Below are 6,000 nucleotides of genomic sequence, written 5' to 3'. Positions count from 1 at the left end.
ATTGCTAGACCATATGGTAGTCTTATACTTCATTTTCTGATGAACCTTCATAGTGTTTTCCATCTCTTTTTCTTTGTATTTTCCTTTATGGTTTCATGAAGTTTTTCTTGCCCTATCATAATCCTGAGGTCATTTGTCAAGTGTTTTTCAAATTTTCTGTATGAAGAGTTCCACATGTTGATATATTCTCAATGTGTTTCTGGAAATAGGTGAGCCACACGTCCAACTAACCCACCATCCTCTTCCATACTCTCCTTTCGTTTATTTTAGAACTTTGACTATATTTTGCCACTCCCTTCTGGCCTGAAGTTTTTTTGTATAGAAATAAGGTGAAAGCCTTATAGGGCCCCCTTGTAATTAACTCTTTGCTTTTCTCTTGTTGCCTTTAGAATCCTTTGTTTACCTTTCACTCTTGCTATTTTTGAAAATAATATGGCTTTGGTGTAGGTCTCTTTGGGTTTGTCTTGTTTGGGACCCTCAGTGCCCCATGTACCTGCATATCTGTTTCCTTCTTTAGATTTGGGAAGTTTTTAGACTTCAAGTACATTTTCAACACCTTTTTGTCTTTCCTCAACTTCTGGGATCCTTGCTATACACGGTTTGACACATTATATACAATCCCCAAGATCACTTGTATTGTTTTCTTTTCTTCCTCCTCTTTTTTTTTTTTTCCTGTTCATTTGGCTCTCTGTCTGTTGTCATGGTTGAGTGATTTCCATTATTCTGTCTTCCAAGTTACTTATTTGTTACTTCACATTGTTCATTCTGCTATTCATTGTCTTTAACTCTGCTTTTATCATGGCAACTGAGTTTTCTAATTTTTCTTAGCTCCTCCTTATAGTTTCTAGTTCCTTTTTACAGCAATCCACATTTCTGTTGATAGCCTTTCTTAATTGCTTCAGTATTTTCATTACCTCCTTTTTGAACTGAATGTGTGTTAGCTGGTTTCATTGTTTGCTCCTTCAGGGGAGTTCTCCTGTTCTTTTAATTGGGATTGCTGCTTGTGCCTTTTACATTTCACTTATTTTTCTCTTAACTTCAGATATGTGGGGATCTTCTCGTCCTTTAAGAAGGCTGATTTTTTTCCTTCAGTGTCCAATAAATGTACTGTGAGAATTGTTTTACATGGGGAATTTTTAACATATATTTTTGGGAGAAGGTGGTATCCACCTTCTACACCTCTGCCATCTTCTGCTGATCTCCCTTCCTTTCCTCTTTTCGTCTCATGTCTTTTGATTTGATGACTATCTTTTGTTTAATGTTGGAATTCCTTTTTATTTCTTTTCTTTTTTTTTTTGGTGTATAACTGTTATATATTTTTGTCTTGTGGCTACTTACCACCAGGTTGCAATATAGTAGTCAATATGAATGTTTTCAAATTGCTAATCTCTTAAATTTCAAATACCTGCATTTATACTCTTCTCTAATGATTACTGGTTTTTATATCATATTTGTGGATGATTCCCTATCTTAATTATGTTTGCCTTTACCACTGAGAAAATTTCATAATTTTCTGTTTCATAATTTTCCTGTTTCTACCTGTTGCCTTTTCTACCTACAGGAGTTCTTTTAGCACTTGTTTTAAAGCTATGTTGGTGTGTAGAATTTTTTTTTAATTTTGTTTATGTGTAAAGCATTTGACTTCTCCATCAAATCTGGATGAGTACCTGGTTTGGTAGCATATTTTTGGTTGTCGGTATTTTTCCTTTCATTGGTTTGAATATTTTGTGCCACTCCCTTCTGATGTGCAAAATGTTTGCTGAATAAATCAGATGATAGTTTTATGGGGATTCCCTTGTATGCTATTTCTTTCTTTTCCTTAGTTACTTTTAATATTTTCTGTCTTTTTTTTTCAATTTCATTACAATGTGCTTTTCAGTATGTTCCTCCTTCGGTTAATCCTGCACTTTCTGGATTTCAGTGACCGTTTCCTATCCCATGTTAGGGAATTTTGCTCTTATCACTTTAATTTCTCAGGCCCTTTCCATCTTCTCCTTCTGGGACCCCTATCATGCAGATGCTCTTGTGTTTGACATTGTCCTAGATATCTGGGATTTCCCATATTTCTTTTCATTCTTTTTTCTTTATTGTGTTTCATGGCACTAATTTCTACCACTCTGTCTTCCAGATCACTGATATATTCTTCTGTTTAATTTATTCTGCTGTTGATTCCTTCTAATATATATATATATATTTTTTGTTGTTGTTGTTGTTGTTGTTGTTTGTTTGTTTGTTTCAGTTATATTCTTCAGCTCTGGTTGTTCTTTCTTTAGGTTTTTTTTTAAGTTTTTGCTAATTGCTTCTGGTACCTTCTTGCTCTGTCTATACGTTCTTTTATGAGTTCTTGGATCACCTTTATAATCATTACTCTGACTCTTGTGTAGATTGCCTGTCTCCACTTCACTTACTTCCTTAGGTTTTATCTTGTGCCTTAGCCTGGAATATATTCCTGTGCCATCTCATTTTGTTTAAACTTCTATTTGTATTTTAAGTATGGAGTAGCCTTTTCATGTTTCTTGACCTTGGAAATGTCCTCTGTATGGGATGTTCTATGTGTGCCAGTAATACACTCCCCTCCCATCACCCAAGGGTCAGGGACTATCCAGTCCCATGATAGGTTCTGCCTGTGCTTATGGACTCAGTTCTGTAGACTGCAATGTATTATCTCATTTCTGATGTCTTCGTGTTGGTGGATGAGGCTGGTCTGGAGGCTTGTGCAGGTTTCCTGGTTTAAGGGGCTGTTGCCTGCCCACTGATGGATGAAGCAGACCTTGGCTGTATATTGCGCAGTGTGGTTTCATGGCACATGTCTAAAGGTGATTGTAAGCTCATAAAGCCTTTAGCCGGCCCAACTGCTGATGGATGGGACTGTATCCCCATAGCGTTGGCTGTTCAGCCTTAGGTATGTCATCATTGTAGTTTCCACAGTGTTGGGTGGGCCCAGGTCTTGTTCCCAAGGACCCACATTGTCTCCCTCTAGCCAAAAGTTCACATAGGTCCCTGCTACCAGTCTTTATGACCCCAAAGAGAGCCACTGCTGACCCCTGTCTGCCCAGGAGTCCTGATAAGATCAGCAGATAGGTCTGTCCAAGGCTCCCTTGGTGTCACTGATTTTGCCCTTGTTCCAGTATATGTGAGATCTTGTGTGCATCCTCCCAGATTGTAGTCTCTTTCTGCGAGTACTATGGAGCACCTGAATTTAAGTTACATTGGTCTTCAAAGCCAAATGCTCTGGACGGTTTTCCTCTCAAATATTGGACCAGTAGTCTGGAGAGCATGGCATGTGACTAAGAGCTTTACTCTTGTTGGATAACTTCTGCAATATAATTAATCTAGTTTATTGTTTGCCCATATGGTTGGTATGGGAGTTGATGATGGTGCAAGTGAGCCCCCTCTTTGTCTCATGGTTTCATCTTTGTGTCATTGAATGTAGAGTATCTTTTCTCTATTTTGGGGTAACCTCCAGTCTTTTGTATAGGGTGTTCAAGATTGGCTGTTGTGATCGTTTTTTATTTTTTATTTTTAGGGCTGCATTTGGAGCACATGGAGGTTCCCAGACTAGGGGTCCAAATGGAGTGTAGCCACCAACCTACACCACAGCCATAGCAACATCAGAACCAAGCTGCATCTGCAAACTACACCACAGCTCAGTGCAATGCCGGATCCTTAACCCACTGAGCAAAGCCAGGGATGGAACGCACCTCCTCAAGGAGGGTAGTCGGGTGTGTGAACTGTTGAGCCATGATGGGAACTCCCTTTTTAAAAGTTTCAAAAAATTTATTTATTCATGGCAGTTGTGGTTTTTGTGTGCTTAAGAAAGGTGAGCTCAAGATTCTTTTACTATGCTATATATTCTTCAATCCAATAAATTTAATAATTAAGCTTTGAATATGTTAGCTTTCCAGAAAAAATCAATTTGTTGTATTACAATGTGATTTTTTTCAACCTTTCCAAGAAAATACATCTATTCAGGAAATATTCTATCTAGGTTTCCTTTAATTTCCTCAATTACCTCTCATTGATTCACAGAGGTAAACAACACCTTTTCATGAATCTGATTTTGAAATCTCATAGTCATTCTCACCAACTCTTCTTGCCTCTTCATATCTTTAGCACTCCCATCATACCAGAGAAGCAAAAACCTTCCTTGGGCCTTTTTCCTCAGAGGGTTGAGTATCCCATTTGTAAATGGGAGATTGCAATGGATCAAGAGACAATTCCACAGAGGTCTTTCATTTTTTTCATATCTTCTGTCAGCCTCTGCTTGCACATCTGTTCAAAGATTTTTGTACAACACAGTCACAAAGATGCAAGCTTTCTCTGATTGGGGCAAAGGGATGATTAATTACCTGACAAAATATAGGCAGTGTCTGACACTGCTAAAATATTGTACAGGATTGCTTTCATCCTAAATTAAGGGTTTGGGATGAGTGAAGCTTAAGATTCCTAATCTTTACTCCATATATACTGATTACACAGCAGCCAACTCGACTACTTTACTTCTCTCCCTGGAACATGTGTAGAAAAGTTGTAGATAAAAACAAATCCCAGTGCTGTCTGTTTGTGTCAAGAAAATAATTTTTTTTGTCTCATAGTAAGTATCTAAAATACTTTCTTCCCTAAAATCCTTAAAACTAAGGCTAAACTATTGTAACTTCAAATATGGTAAACTCTAAGACCCTTCAAATTTATTTACATTTTTGGTGATGACTGGATACCACGAGATATCTGAATATGTTAAATAGAATATATAAAGGTCCTTCATAGCCTTGACTGGAGAATATGAAACTATCCATTGAAAAAGTTAAAATTCTCCAGTACAACTAATTAGTAAGATGGTAGTACGGGGTCTCCATTCTCCTCTGCCTTAATACAGATGATGTGAGAGGTGAGGATAAAACAAAATATCCTTCATTTTTGTATCTTGAACTACTAGTAGAGGAAGGATTGAAGAGTCACCATGCTTGATATAGCCAATCAGTTGCTTGAAACTATACAGGAATGTACTTGTTTGTATTTTCTGTGCAGTTAGGCTATTTTCATTATCAGTTACTCATGCTACCTCCCTCAACTTACATACCAACCCCAGCAGCATTAGGCAGAAACCCAAATCTATTCCTTGGAATTATGAGCAAGGGAAGAAATGAAATATTTACAGCATATTTCACACAGATACACATGCCACCCTCCTTTTCTAGTGATGCCATGCATGGAGGGTCACTAGGTTCAGGGGAGGGTATAAGCACCAAGTTCTATGGGATTAATCATGGCTGTTATTCATGGGCAGCAAAGGAGAAGTCCCCCATTCTGGTCAGATCTAGATGTAGTAAGCAGAAAGAGGAGGTAGCTGAGACCTTAGAAGAGTCAACCTTAAATGAAATGTCCTTATTACTCTAGGCAAACTCTTACAATATCCTCCCATAGCTCAATGAATTCCACACATACTTGCATAGGGAGTAGTGCAATATTAGTAGAGTATGTGACACTTTCAGATGAACATTCTTGGTATTCAACAAAATAAAAAATATGTTCAAGTGCCAGGGTTTGAAAAGGGTTCAGAGTGGTAAGAAAACTGCTGTAACAATACGGACATGTCCTTTTGGATGGATTCACCATCCTGTTGATTTTGCTGCTTCAGAATCTATAGAAAAGATTGGTGTATTTCATGATGTACTCCCCCCATCTTATCAATTTTAGATGGAGTATCCCATTAGGAAGAAGTGCATATAATGAAGGTTAGCAAGGCAAACTCCCCTGCCCTCTGTCAACAGTGGGTGCAAAAAATTTTAGCACAAATAGCTTCATCTTTGATATCCAATGTATTACTATGTAAATGATCTTTTGTTTGTTGGCAGTTGCCGAGAATTGGTCTCAATATCCATGTTTAAAAAAAAATGTTATCACATGTCTGCCATAAATAATAGCTAATAAAACATGAAAAATTTGAGTTCTTCTTTTTTTTGGTCTTTTTGCCTTTTCTAGGGCCGCTCCCACAGCATA

General features: G+C 37.6%; 1 protein-coding gene across 1 annotated transcript in view; it reads right to left on the bottom strand.

The window, feature by feature from the left end:
- Positions 1–3,941: 3,941 nt before the first annotated feature.
- The window catches only part of SRD5A3 (steroid 5 alpha-reductase 3), a 33,521-nt gene continuing 31,462 nt past the window's right edge, over positions 3,942–6,000 (bottom strand). The window contains exon 7 of the transcript XR_007137462.1: positions 3,942–4,272. The gene's annotated coding sequence lies outside the window, so the exon portion shown is untranslated. The remainder of the gene's footprint in view (positions 4,273–6,000) is intronic.

Source organism: Phacochoerus africanus, chromosome 10 (genome assembly GCF_016906955.1).
Source record: "Phacochoerus africanus isolate WHEZ1 chromosome 10, ROS_Pafr_v1, whole genome shotgun sequence".
Classification (NCBI taxonomy): domain Eukaryota; kingdom Metazoa; phylum Chordata; class Mammalia; order Artiodactyla; family Suidae; genus Phacochoerus; species Phacochoerus africanus.
The sequence above is the reverse complement of the archived record's forward strand: the minus strand, read 5'-3'. Positions and strand labels throughout refer to the sequence as shown.